At 36.6% G+C, this 15,739-nt stretch overlaps 2 protein-coding genes across 3 annotated transcripts in view; one reads left to right on the top strand and one right to left on the bottom strand.

Moving 5' to 3' along the window:
* Positions 1-15,739, bottom strand: part of LOC106883251 (set1/Ash2 histone methyltransferase complex subunit ASH2) — a 154,711-nt gene that overhangs the window by 12,796 nt on the left and 126,176 nt on the right. The gene's annotated exons all lie outside the window — the stretch shown is intronic.
* Positions 1,995-15,739, top strand: part of LOC106883252 (uncharacterized G-patch domain protein DDB_G0278987) — a 74,055-nt gene continuing 60,310 nt past the window's right edge. The window contains exon 1 of the mRNA XM_014934186.2: positions 1,995-2,477. The gene's annotated coding sequence lies outside the window, so the exon portion shown is untranslated. The remainder of the gene's footprint in view (positions 2,478-15,739) is intronic.

Below are 15,739 nucleotides of genomic sequence, written 5' to 3'. Positions count from 1 at the left end.
TATATGCGTATAAATTACGATTAAATCGGATGAAATATGTCACAGGGAATAACATTTTTATGACCAACCAGCAGTAACTCTATTCAGCTGAATAGACGTCAGTGATTGGTTGAAATTACAGAAATACGACAACTTTAACATGGAATAACTTACGAATTCCTTTTTTTTGTTAAGAAGACTAAGAGTAAAAGATGTTTTATATGACATTTTACCAGTGTCCCAAGTTTCAAAGTGTTTCGTTAGTGTTTCGTTAAGAAAATACTGGTGCCCCCGTTTTAAAATAGATCCAATACTGGCGCCCCCGTTTTAAAATAGATCCAAGTCACTCAGTCTCAGACCAGATTCTCCAATGGTTATGGCTTACTTTGCCACTGGATCTGGACTCTCGTTGTGTGTGTAATTGTTGGTGTGCTTCATCAGATCTTACCATGTTGAACTCCTCATGCACCATGGAACAGACACCAACCAAGTTTAAAAACCTTCCTTGGCAACAAGGCATTTTCATTATACATGTACAGCTGTATGCAAACATGCTAAACTGATTAGACTGAATAACGAAATAGAAGTCCAACTTACTTTGTGTGTGTGTGTGTGTGTGTGTGTGTACTGGAGCAAGGCAGTAATGTGTTCAAGTAGCCCCAACCTACAGGTAAACCACAACTGCAACCTCAATTTTGCTGTACATTTACAATTGTGTTAATAAAGGAAATATAAAAGAATGAGAGACTAACACAAGCACCACCACTGCCACTATCACAACCTTCTTTACCTTGGCATTATAAACTGCTGGAATTCACAACAGTACCAATGTGTAACTTCCTGGTTTCCTCCTGACCTCATACCCCCAAATTTCACCCTCTTCCACACACACACACCTTCTCTCCCATCTTATCTCTTTCTATAACTCTCTCTCTTCATTCACTGGCTCCAACCACCTCCCTTGTTCATTTCTTGTTTTTAATCCTCACTCACCTTCAATCTAGTAACTATGTAACAATCATACACACACACACACACTCTCTCTCTCTCTCTCTCTCATTCACTCACTTATCTATACATGGTGGTGGGTAAAGTAATGGTGTTGACAGAGAAGTTGTTAGCAAGTTGCTAGTTACAATAATAATGGAATCACTGATGGTGATGGCAGTAATTAGTTATGACAGTGATGATAGAAATAGTTTTGATAGTAGTGCAGTTAGTGCCAGGGCTGCCCTTAAGATGATGTCCCATATAAGGAAGCAAGAACTGCCCCCCCCCCCGGACTATTGGGAGGTGGGTAAGGGAGGAAAGGATAGTTGTGCCTTAGTGTTGCTACTGATATTGTTAGAGGCAATGGTGGGAGTGGGGCAATAGCAGTGTAGTGGAGGAGGGTTAGGTAATGGAATGATGATGGTGATAGATTTTGGCTACTTCAATTTTAACACCAGTCCCATACTCTTGTTCCCACAGAGAAAAAAACAAAAATAAAGAGAGAAGAAAGAAAAGAGAGTAGTGGCGTCAGTGGTTGAAATGAAATACCATTATAATCAGCAGTTGTTTGCAGGAAGCAGTGTAGCTAGGGTGGTTTCAGAAGAGTGAAAAGAGAAAAAGAAGACAGAGGCTGAAAGAAACTTAAAGAAGAAATTAGAAGAGGAAAAGAAACTGCAAGTAAAGGAGAAAGAAGAGAGAGAAGGAAACCTGTAGAAGAAATTTAGAGCAGGAAAAATAAAAGCAAAAAGGAAAAAAGAACACTGAGATAAAAGAAAAGTCAAAAGAGAAAAAAAAAAAAGAAAGGCTAGAGGAAGAAGAGAAAGACAGTAGAAATTAGAAGAACAAGATAAAGAGAAAGAAGTCAAACAAGCTAAAAGTTGAAGAAGTAGATAGGAGGAAGCTACAATAAAATAGCAGAAGACAGAAATGGTAGCACAGGGGCAGAAGTGCTGGTGTAGTGGGAGGAGAGAGAGATAAGATACAAGTGAAGAGGAGGGGGGAGAGATAAACATATAAATAAATGGGTTTTTACACTGTTTCTCTCAGGGTGGAAAGGAAGCTATATTGTAACTGGTAAAAACTTTCTGCCTTAGAAATGAGTTGGATGGTTGGCCTTTTTAGCCTTCATTAATGGAAGTCCACAAAAACACCTTTTGAAGAGAGGATAGAGAAAATAGATAGAATGTAAGATAAAGAGAGAGAGAAAATGAGAAGTGATATGAAGTAGTGAAGAGATTAAGAAGGGGAATGATAAAAGATACAAAGATAGAAAGAGAGAGGAGAGAGGAGTGAAATGAAATAGAATGAGTGAGAGGAGAGAAAGAGAGAGAGAAAGGTAGAACACCAGCAGTAATTAGTTACCAAATTCTGACTGTTGAAGCAACAACAACAACAACAACACAAGTCAGCTCCTCAACTCCATATAGCAGGACATTATCAATGGGATTGTACCAGAAATTCAAACAGGTCAAATAAGTTTTGGAAAATTCTAAGATTTCTTAACGATGGTAAGTTGTGTTTTATAATTCTGTAGCTTAAAAAAAACAAACAACAAACAGATAATGAAACTGTAAAAACAGCATCATAAATATAAAGTAAACAAAACAAACAGTATGAAATCAACACAGAAATCCACCTCTAAATCAATGAATTTATGTCTGTCTGTCTTACCCCACCCTGCACAACACATGTAGCTGAATATGTAGGAATGCAGTAAGATAAAAAAAATTCCTATACCATAAAAAACAAAGTCCTAGATTGTTCTTGTGAATGGATTCTCGCAGCCACAGACAAGTTACTGCTTAAACACTTTCGCTTTGAAATCTATTAATTATACAAGAATCTACTAGCCACCACCCTGGACAATTTCTTCAATGAGGGAGGCCTTTAAGTGGTTGTTTGGCCTGCTAGAAATGGCAGCTAAATCTTTCTCAAATCATATTCAATAGTCTAAAAAAAAAAAAAAGACACTGGACACTTTAGTCACTGATACTTAGATGAGAGGGTCATGGTTGGAATGTCTTTGCTCATAGGTCTGCTCAGCCAGGTCTAAGTAAGATAAACAATAACTCTTAAAACTTGCTCTTTCATCTCTGTTTGGCAGTGATGACAGTTTGTTACAATGATGATGTTGATAATATCTATAGTAGCCTACATCAGGCTTTATTTATTTACTATAATTTACTATGTCTTTAAACAGATTCAAACACTTAGCCGCATAGATTTACAAAGTAATGTAAGAAGAGGGACAGAAATGAGATATTAGGATGTTTATACTTTTTCTAGAAAGTCTGAGAAGTGAAGAGAAATGCCTACAGACAGGAATCAAATAGAACCCTAGCAGCAGACTGCATACTGGGAGTTTACCCCCTCATAGTTTTCAGCAGTAAGCCAGTAATAGCAGGTAGGGTGGTATGGGTGGCCAGGTACCCCAGTCAGGTCATTGATACTCATCTTGAACAAAATTCTTGAAATATTCTGATTCTTCTATGCTTAAAGTGTTTGTAGTACCCCCTCTCTCTCTCCCACTGCCACTGCCATTTACCTATTTACACTTGAATTACTCTTAAATTATGAACTTTTTGAAATTATGAACAGAATTACACTTAAATTATGAACTTTTTGCTCATGAATGGCATGGATGGAAGGAAACAGGGAGTGGAGAGAGAGAGAGAGAGAGAGAGAGAGAGAGAGAGAGAGAGAGAGACACACACACACACACACATGATGATGATGATGATGATGGAGAAAGTGATAAAAAGGATTTCAAATAAATAGCTGAAATGAAAGTTTTAAGAAACAGGACTGGCAGAATTGTTAGGGCGCAGGACAAAATGCCTTGTGGTATTTACTGTGGCTCTTTATGTCTTAATTCAAATCCCACTGAGGTCAACTTTGCCTTTCATACACCCTGAGTCAATCAAAATAAAAGTACCAATCAAATACTGAATGGTATTGATTTGCTCCCCACCCTCAAAATACTTAGCAGGATTGATAGCATGCTGGACAAAATGCTTAGTGGCATTTCTTCTGGCTTTTCGTTCTGAGTTCAAATTCCACCCAGGTTGACTTTAGCCTTTCATCTTTTCAGGGTTAGTGAAATAAGTATCATTGGAGCACTAAGATAGATGTAATCGATTACTCACTCTCCTAAAATTTTAGGCCTTGTGCTTATATGGTAGAAAGGATTATTATTATTATTATTATTATTATTATTATTATTATATACCAACCTGTATTTTGATTTCATTTCTCAATTCATTGGTGCTAATTTTATATTTAATTCCTCCTGGGGTATGTTGATATAAAATAAGAACCAATAATAAACAAAAATCGATACTATTGGCTATAGCCCACCACTACAAATTTGTGGTTTTGAGCCAGAAACAGTAGATCACTGGCCTAAATAATGCCTTTCAATATTAGCTGCATGTTCCTGAGTTCAGATCTCACTGAGATCAATATAAGCAATTCCTCACCTCCACCAAATTTCTGATGGCAGTGGCACCACCACCACCACCACTACTATTACTACAGTAAATTTGCTTTTTATCTTTCTAAGTATGATAAAATAAAGAGCTAATCAAGTACTGGGTTGAATACAATAAACTGTTCCCTTCCCCAAATTTGATGCCTTGTTTCTATGTAAGAAAACATTATTACTGTTCTATGTGCACTTGTTCAGTGTCCTGGTATTTCAGACTTGCAGAATTATGTTTAGCAGCTGTTGTTGCCTGTTCATTGTGAAGAGCACTCCTCCACCCTCTTTTAGCTGGAAAGTGCAAGCAGTTTTCCTCTGTCTTGTGGCAAAAGAGGTTGTGGGGCAAGTGAGTTTGAAAGGATTGAAGATAGACTTTTTCACTGACTTTTTCAAGTTCCATTTGGAAAGGAAAGTGGCAGGTGGAAATAGGTGTTTTCCTCCAATAAATTTACTGAAAGGAAAGCGAGCGATGACACTGGATCTAATCTTAGAATATTAGATGACATTTGGGAGAGACCACTTGCTTTGGTGGTCAGGATTGTCTTGGATTTGTGGAGTTCTTTGATTAGCCATAATTAGAGGTTCTCCTCAATAAGAAGGATTGCATCATCAGCTATTTGTATAGTATGTGTACTTTTATTTTTCTCATTTGATTTCTCTGTTATGTAATGTTTTTGAATTACCCTTTTCATCTGATACTCTTGTGGCAAAGAAAAGAATTCATTGTCAATGTCATCATCATCAAACTTTACTGAGGTCAGTGTTGTCTTTCATCCTTTTGGAATTGATACAGTAAAGTGTAAATTCATTCCTATAGGCTGATTTCATTGACTAATCCTGTTCCTCCAAATTTCAAGCTTTGTACCTATGTTAAAACCATCATCATCATCATTATTATAATAAGGTGGTGAGCTGGTAGAATCATTAGCATACTGGGCAAAATTCTTCGTGGTATTTCATCCATCTTTACAACCTGAGGATGACTTTGCCTTTCATCCTTTCGGAGTCAATGAAATAAGTACCACTGAAACACTGGGGTCAATGTAATTGACTAGTCCCCTCCTCCCAAATTTCAGGCCTTGTGCCTTTAGTAGAAAGGATTATTATTATTATTATTATTATAATTATCAAAATTCTGCCGAGGTCAACTTTGCCCTTCATCCTTTTGGGGCCAATAAAATAAGTACCAGTTGAGCACTGGGATCAATCTAACTGACTTAACCCCTCCCCTGAAATTGCTGGTCTTGAGATCTTGTGGTACCAGAACTCAGTATGAGGAATGGTGGAAGATCAGAATTGTGGTGGTGCTCTGGCCCAACCCAGCCAGAGCGTTTCCACCTGAATGTGAACTGATAACCCTAAGTGCTTTACATGTTTTCCAAATTTATATATTACTCCCACTAAACGTAAGCAGCATGCAACCAGAGGCCTCACTATCACCTAGGATCACATCTGGCAAAAACATACCCTTAACATAGCTAGGATAGGATCCCAAAAACTAGCCCGTTTCTTCAGGGCAGAAAATATTGACCCCCCCACCACCACACACCCATCTGGTCTTCTGCCATCTTCACTCAGGTATTCCAATTCACTCATCTGTAATATCATATTTCTCATTATGTTATACAATAGAATGTGGTATTAAATATCAAACTGTTCTATAATATATTTCTGGTTTTCTTACAGTTGCAAAAGACTAGCATTCTATTCAAGAGTAGATCTGTGTCATATTTACTTACTGCTTTAGAAGACGGAGTTAAGCACTGGCCTTAACTAACTCTTACTGTTTATGAAAGGATTATTATATTCTATAATTCTCTTTTACAGTACTAGGAGTCATATAAAAGTGCCATTACACAGAAGTGCTAAGCAAGAAACAGAAAAAAAAAAAGTTAAAGGAAATATTTGAAGCTTTTATAGAAAAGTTACTCAAAGTTAGCTTATTTTCTGTTATGTAGACACAATAACAACAGGAAAGAGGAATGGTTCACAGCCAATGTTTAGCAACTGACTGATTAAATCAGCACCAAACTTTCATACCAAAACCACTTGAATTTTGTTATGGCATCAGCAATGTTAATCTAGCACCGACTATATTTTCTTTTCTGGAAACTTTTTCAGTCTCTTTAGAGGAAAGACTGCTTACACTAAACACCAAATTGTTTATAAAGAATGTGACTTTAAGCAGAATGCGATTCAAAGCAGACTTGTTTAAAACAGAGTATCTTGTATAAGGAAATTTCATTTTTTTCAAGTTGAGAAGGCAAGAATAACAGTAAGTAGAGTGACTATACCAGTTAGTGACTACCAATGCTGATGTGTATCTTAAAGGGACTGTCAAAGTATGTGAGGAATTAAGCTCATGTTGCTGTCTGTTCTAACCCCTAACAACTCTAACATAATTGATAATATTTCAAGTTACATAAAAACAACTTAACATATTGCCAAAAGGAGAATTATAGTAAAAAGCATTTACAAATTGTCCCAGTTGATTCAATCTTTCACTATATCATTTGAGCACTCCTTTTCCCTTTACTCCTATCTCTTATTTATGTCATCATGACAAAAATAACATATAATTTCTATTCAAATTTTAAGGTTAAATCATAAAACTTGTAACTTTGCTGTGAAATGAACTGTGATATTTGGTATCTGCAGTCTGTTGTGCACTGTTAAGCAAAAGCAGAATAACATGTGAACAATTTCGCTTGAATTTACAAATTACCTACCCAACTCTCGGAGTGGTTGGCGTTAGGAAGGGCATCCAGCTGTAGAAACTCTGCCAAATCAAATTGGAGCCTGGTGTTGCCTCCTGGTCCACCAGTCCTCAGTCAAATCGTCCAACCCATGCTAGCATGGAAAGCGGACGTTAAACGACGACGATGATGATGATGATGATCAACTACAATTAAGACAAAACAACGAGGGAGCCTCTATGTTGTTGCTCAACCTGCTAGAAATAGCAGACAATCTTTTTAAAATTGAAAGCCATATTAGCCAATGTCTTTATAGATATATTCAAAAAGATAAAGGACTCATGAGTGGAACAACTTTGATCATGGTTAGCCTGGGATTGCTTTCAAAAATCACATCTTTGGTTTGCCTGAACTGCAAGCTGCTTTGCCAGCAAAGGAGCTTTTAAATAGTTACTTGACTATCAGAACATAAATCTTTCCCTACAATCATCCTACTATCTTTAAAATGCAAACCACTTGTTTTAAAGTGTTAGATTTTAAAACAACACATTCACATTAAAAGCGAGCTGGCTAGACATAGATATATGTTGATTAAATACTTTGGTTAAACTCGAGCTAAGCTGACCTGGACTACCTGATAATAACAAATTCATGTTTCTTTTTTTTTACTCAACATTCTAATTACACAGCATCAACTGTTACAAACACCTCTCTTGCATGCAGAAATAATTAAATAAAAATGTAAACTTACTATTTTGCATTTAAAACTTATGGTAGAGATACAAATGATAGTACAATGCCAAGGAAAACATGTTAAACTTTGAATAATATCAATGAATTTAGTGGTTTTGGCAAGAATATCTAAAAAGATTCGTTGATTTCTTTTCCAAGTAGTTTTAGTTACAGACTATTGCAACTGAAAGATAGGATGAGAGTAGGAGCAGAGTCAAAGAATAAATTTAGTTACAAGAGAAATACAAAGACTGATTATGTAAAAATCATTTGCAACATGTACTGCAACTGCATTCTTTTTCTTTCTAATAAAGGAACAGAATTAAATGGAAGCATAGTAGTTTAATATTCCTAGCACCAGTGAAAAATGAAATTTCTTTTGAAATCCTACAAAAAATTGAAGATGCTGTCCATTCTCAAACAAAAGAAATTCAATTTGCAATATAGAATAATTAAAAACATAAGAGGTTGCAGTACTGTTGTGAGAATTAATGACAACAATCTTTCTTTTTATTGCCAAAAGGGTGTTGGACAAGGAGTGGGGAGGCATTTCAGGGAGTTTACAGAAAGCACAGGGGATTGCACTGAAATCAACTAAAATAAAATGGAAAGTTCACAAAGTATAGCAAAGTTCCAAGATAAGGACCACCATCTAGGGTCAATCAAGTAACTCTACAGATATAAGATTAGCTAATGCCATCCTTATCATGATCTTAAAATTCACTTTTTCACTCTTGCATGAGGCTAATTTTATATGGCTGGATGTCCTCCCTGTCACCAACCTTGACCTGTTTTCAAGCAGGTAATATTTTCCCATAGCCAGACATATTTTCATAGAAGATTAGAAATATGGGACCTCATTTATATCTAGTGAGTGATGTCAAGACAAAGATGGACACACACACCAAACTTCTTTCAGTTTTTGACAACCAAATTCACTTACAAAGTTTTTGACCAGCCTGTGGTCATAATAGAAGACATTTGCCTGAGATGTCATACAATAGGATAGAACTGGAAATTACATGATTGGAAAGTGAACAAGGGCAATAACAAAGGTTTTTTTTACAATGGCACATAATACAGCCAACTGAATTAACACCAATATTTGACTGGTATTTATTTTATTTACCCAGAGAGCAAACAAATAGTATCACTATAACCGCCACCTCAATTGACAACAGCAATAAAACTATATTGCACACCGTGACTGGATATTAAACAAATTGTACAATCTTCTTCCTAGTTAACAGTCTGTGATTGTAATGTCATAAAAAAAAAAGAAGCAAACTAAGCACTATGCATAGGTACAGTTCATTGTTATAGATAGTGTTGTGACACTGTAGAAGTGAATTGATTAAATGGGTGTTGTGATGTTTTATTAGACTAGACAGCCAGCTTATATGATCTAGCTTCATTTCAAGTTGGCTAATGGAATTTCATTGTTTCTGAGCAGAATGATTTCATTTACATACCTCAGGTCACCCAGATGTCACAACCCAGTCAATCAAGTCTGCCTGGATGACATGACCAAGGTCACCTAGTTTCCATTATCTAGTCCACTCTGCTGCTACAACCCATTCCATTCAGTTTCCACAAAGTAGTCAACCCAGTTGCCACAACCTAGTCAACCCAATTAATATGACCAGTGTCCACCTTGTTGCCCTCACCCAATCAACTCAGTTCCTACGAGCCAGTTCACATGGATACCACAAACCAGCCTACAAAGATATCAACAAGAAGTAAGGCACCAGATCATTTGGGAATATTACTTATGACAAGCTGGTGTCATAACCAGAGGCTGAGAGATATTTCTCATTTGCTTCACACTAAGAAACCGGAGTTAAGTATTTTGCCCTCTTACAACCTTTCTTGGGCTTAGGGGACAATTATTTTTAGCTTCCATATCTGAGGTGGGTAATGTCTTACGATTTCTTTCTGTTTACAGCAACAACACCATCAACTTCTTTATCGTGTTTATGCTATCAGTTGTAAAATTAAATGTAGATAATATTTCTATATATTATACTAATAGCAAGTTACAATTTGTGCATGTATGTATATGAATATATATCCATATGTGTTTATTGCACTGTGTGTATTTAATGTTTGTTGTGTACTTGTGAATTTAAGTATTGGTGAATATATACGAGAGAGAGAGAGAGAGAGAGAGAGAGGGAGAGGGAGAGAGAGAGAGAGAGAGAGAGAGAGAGAGAGAGAGAGAGAGAGAGAGAAAGAGAGAGAGAGATGACACTATTTCCAGCAAAATGTCAATAAATTTAGTAACATCCACTTACCACCCCACCCATGTGGGTTGAAGAATGTTATAAGGTTAATCATCATTATCACTGCTACCCGCACCCTTCCCCTTATTCCACCACTGCCACTTTGAATTTCAGTCAAAAGCAGAGATAGTAGTTAAGGGTGACCTAAGCCGGGTGTGGTGGTGGTTAATGTATCTACTTTATGAACCCCAGTCCACAGCTCACTCTCACCATACCCCAGCAATAGAACCAACTCCCACCCTTGACACTATGTTTAGAAAAATTCAAAGACTACCCTCCCCCACTCACATCGTTTGACAATCACTATGTCAATATAGCTATTTTCATTTCAAGAAAGTTGCTGTTGCTGTTGTTTAACCCTGGGTCAGCCCATGATCAAAAAGAGTTGGTGGCCATACTATCTGTTATCTTGGACTATATTATGTAGCCTTTCTTTTCTTTTAAAGAGAAGCCATGATTTGAAGGTGATTTAATTACTTCTACAGGGTTGATCAACCCTCTAAAAATGGAAGACAAAAAAAATCTCCTTCACCTGAATGACATATTGTTTCAGAGAGGTAGACATCTCACCTCTTCAACACACAGTAGCCCTCTCCAAATCCTTCACATGCTTTAATGTAGTAGGTAGGTCAATATAGTATAATAATCTTTTCCTAAGTAAGGGTAGATAAGTAAACGGAGGTGTGTATGTGTGCACGCATGTATGTTCATGAGTGGTTATACAGGAAATTTGGTATACATGAATGTACATGCATGCTCATGTGCAACAAGGTTGTGTGGTTATAAAGTTTGTTTTTCAACTACATAGTTTCAGGTTCAGTCCCACTGTGTGGCACATTGGACAAGTGTTCAAGTGTCTTCTACTACAGCCTGGGCAGACCAAAGTCTTTTGAGTAGATTTGATAAATAGAAACTAAAAGAAACCTGTTATAAATATGTATTTGTGTGCAAATATTTGTCTTCAGATCACATGATAGTTGTAGGCAAGTGTTACTACCATACAAGTACTGTCTGAGAAAACATGTTCAAGCAGGGGGGAAATATTACCTTACTTGGAAACAGATGAGGACTAGCAATAGGAAAGGCATCTGTTTGTATAAAATCTATCTCAATGAATTCCACCTGAACCATGCAAACACAGAAAAGTAGATGTGAAAATGATGATGATTATTATTCATCCCACAAATACACATATACTATACATATATAGGCATATATATCAAAATGTGCATGTGTGCACGTGCACGCAATACTGAAATGATAATCTGTGAGGTAAAATTCACCTGTAAAAAAACAAGTTAAAATATGCATAAATACCACATAGTTTTTGTGGAATTTGGAAAATGGAAAATTTAAAAGCTCTCCTGTCTTCCAAGTATAGCACTTCCATTCAGCATGTTAGAATGTGTGTGTGTATGCCCACACAAACACTTACAAAGACATGAACATATATTTTTACACGTGCACATGCATACAAGTATGTTTTTATAAAACAAATACCCAGAATTTGAAAGGACATGCTATTGCATTCAATATAAAGTGGAGACAGACCACCCAGAAATGTTACAAAAAATGGTGGGGTTATGCAAAGCAGAAAAGAGCCTGATAACTAAACAAACTTAATAAATGCCCATATTTATGTGTCAGTCAAAAATCATCACCAAATGTTGCTATCTTGATAAATATCTACTGAAATACTGGAAAATAACACAACCATCTAATTGGTTGGGCTCTGCCAGTTATATGTAAATTATTCCTGGCAGCACATATGGTTCACTCCTAACCTACCAAAGACATCAAGACAGTTGACTGAGGCCATCCTTTTAGGCATGTCTGTTCATGTCTCCCACAAAACAAAAGTCCTTGTAGTCGTTTCCTGCTTTCAAACTTTCCTGCCTTCTAAACTACAGCTGTTTCTTCTGGTTTCTTTTCAAAAAAATCTCCACCAACTTTGCAGTTCTCTTTCTCTCCTCTTTTAAACAATGATGGCTCCTTGAGTACACTCATGGAGAAAGCAACCACCTTTACATCAAACTCTGCACTGTAGCCCCTGAGGTATTTGTCTCTAAATTTACTTTCTTCCAATCCAATAGGTTTCTCTGCCCTGCTCACAAACAAGGTCACAGACTGACAATGTCCTTTCCATTACACTTAAACAATGCACTCAAGAACATGCTCCCATACTTAACAAACTTGTTAATTTCTCAATTTCTTCAGTGATATACTCCAATAATTAGAAGTATGCTTCAATGTGTCCCATTTCAAAGAAAGGCACTTCTCTAACCCAGTCAATTATCACCTCATTATTCTCACTTCTAACATCTCTAAGTAGTGAAGATATTAGAATGAGAGTAAAGTAATGGAAACATCCATTAAATGGAGACCTTGAGAGCATTCTCCAGTGAGGCCATGCCAATTCTGTCTCTTTTATTAGAAAAAAAAAACCCTCTCAAGTGTTAAAGCAGTACTCATATAAATAAAACAGCATGGCAACCCACCCCATACATGGGAGAAACTCAGAGCCTTCACAGTTGCATCAAATACAGGGCCTCACTATCATTGAGGATCTCTCTTGATACAAACACATTAGTTGCATAGCTAACCTTTCTATTTAGGGCAGAAGATATTTCATCCCCCAAAAGCTGTTCATACTTTACAAGACTCAAATGAAGCCAACAATGGGAGCACTGCGGCCACATTTTGGGTAATGTTGCTGCTATGCACACTGACATCCTGGATCTCAAGAGCCACTTAGCCAATTGGTATTCCATCACTACTGCACACATACTCTAGTCACTGGTCAGAGGCATGCCGACTTATCTTTTTGTCATTTCTATCACTACTATAATGACCTCTGCTTTGAGCTGGGTGGTCTCATACCTCCACCACTCAGGTATCTGATCCACTCTACACCTCTTGTCACTCTTGTTGCATCTAATCCCGCTTTCCTAATACTGGGCCTAGTCCTTCTTTCCCAGAACATCAACCTTCTGGAATCTTTTCCCTCCTCATGTCTTTTCTACAGGAGTTGACTTACAGCATTAATCTCACCAGTTGCTAGAGGGCTTCCTCTGGACTCACCTTTCAGTAAACTGAATAATTGAATAGATCGATATTTTAATATTTACTTGGAACACTCACACTCTCTTCCTCTACTCGTGGTGAAAGACTCCTGATCTCCACAGTGTATCATTTATATTATCAATCCTTGCTGATTGGTATTTTCATGATTTCAATTGACTCTTAACATTAAATATTATGATACAATGAGTTATGCCCCTTACATATTTTCAAAACAGTACCAAAAACTTTACATGAAACGTGTAACAATTCATATATGGTGCTGATATTAGAATAAAAATTTGAGTTTTTATACATAGCAACCTTAGGTATGAAATTGAGCTGCAATGTAATATGACCAATGCACTGTACAGTTATATATATTTCACTCTACTATACATATTGAGTATTCTGATTTTGTTCATGCAAATGTTTTTAACCTAATACACACACATACAGGGTGCTATGGGTAAATTGTCGTCATTTTATATTTTTAATTTCGTGTATGTGCATTGTTTGTTTTTAATTTTGTTGACTACACAGTATAGTAGGGTCAGTTGGGCACTGTCTGAGAAATTGCATCATGACGCAATTCACTCTGCCAGAAATTTGGATACGACATGCTGTACTGCTTGGCATTCGCGCTTGAAGAACATCCAGTCAACATCATGGTGTTGGGAGTGATCACTAGTGATGGTGACATTATGCCTCCACTCATCTTTCCACATGGCCTCAGACTCAACACGGAGGCCTACATCAAGTGCCAGGAGAAGGTAGTGCTGCCCTGGGTCAAGAGAGTGGCTGCTAGAAGACCCTATGTTTGGTAACAGGACTCTGCACCATGCCATACAAGCAGGAGAACCCAGTCGTGGCTATCAGACAATTTCTGCAACCACACCACCCCTAACATCTGGCCAACTAACTCCCCAGACTGCAATCCCCTTGATTATTATGTGTGTGGTGCATTTGAGCAAGAAACTACCACAACTCCTTGTAACACCAAAGATGAACTAAAGGTAAGGATTATGGTAGCATTCACCAACTTAAACAAAGAGACCATCTGGAAGAGTAGCAAGAGATTCCGAAGAGATGCCGTGGTTGAAGCCAATGGCGATTTTATTGAATAAATTTTATTCTTTAGTATTTCAAGATATTTTTGTGCAATTTTGGTAAATATATCAGTTAAAATGAGATGTCAGTGTTATTTTCATTTTTGCACAATTTAGACGGCAGTTTATTCACTGCACCCTGTATATGCATTCATAGACAAGTTTTCATATATATATGCTTGTTAACTTTTACAATGAAATAGCTGACAGTGATTTTGCAGTTGATGAATATGTGCTTTACTAAAATCTATTGAGATTCAACTTAATGTTAAACTGTTTTTATTTATAACTAAACATTAAAAAAACAGTAATATAGACAGATATACATACTCCCACACATATTATATATATGTACACACACACACACACACAATCTCTATCCACTCACATAAACTCACACAAACACACAAATACAATCATACATATGCTCAATTAGAGAAATATTTGAAGTGAGAGGAGCAAAAATAAGACTTGACTAAAGTTGTGCTGAGGTGGTGGAAGGAAGGAGGAATAGCTGAAGGTGAGAGGATATCAAGTATTTGGTAGTAAATTAATTGGACAAATAATTGCTCTTCCCCTCCCTCATACTCCTCCTTATGTATGCTCTACATTTTGTTTTCATGCGTTGTCAAGGAAACATGTTGAAATAAGTAAATATATACAACTATTGCTAATGATCAAAATATGAAACTAAAAGTGTATTTATAGCAGTTTATTCACAGTCATTATGACTGTATAGTCATTGTCATAGTGTCTGTGTGGGTGTAGGGTGTGTGTGTGGATGCACACATGCGTACATTATATACATTTGAGTGTACAAACAATAAATAAAAACACTCAATATAAATAAGTAGACTTAAATTGGCAAACTGGTACAATAGTTAGCATGCTGAATAAAATGCTTAGCAGCATTTCTTCCAGATTTACATTCTGAGTTCAAATGCTGACAAGGTCGACTTAACTGTTGATGTTTTCAGGGTTGGTAAAATAAGTACCAGTCAAGCACTGGGGTCAATGTAATCAACTAGCCCCCTCCCGCAAAATTCAAAGCCTTGTACCTATAGTAAAAAGAATATAAACAAGTAGACTATAATACTTTTCATTATAAGCTAAGACTATAATGGTAAGAACTTCATTATATATATATATAATGAAGTTTTTACTATTCCTTACTATGTCTATTACATTTTTATTTTACCCTACTCTATTATTTTAACTTACTTTCTCACATGTTAGTTTCCTAACATTTGGACTCTCTGAAGAAGCCTTGGGGATTATTCCATCCCTGTCCAATGTTTATTCATCCCTGTATATCTACCATGCCTCATGGTAGAAACGGCTGTAAGAGTTTAGTATCTGTACACTCATCTATTATTATTCATTTATATATATATATATATATATATATAT

Source organism: Octopus bimaculoides, chromosome 3, assembly GCF_001194135.2.
Source record: "Octopus bimaculoides isolate UCB-OBI-ISO-001 chromosome 3, ASM119413v2, whole genome shotgun sequence".
NCBI classification, from domain to species: domain Eukaryota; kingdom Metazoa; phylum Mollusca; class Cephalopoda; order Octopoda; family Octopodidae; genus Octopus; species Octopus bimaculoides.
Note: the sequence above shows the minus strand (reverse complement) of the source record. Positions and strands in the feature narration are given on the sequence as shown.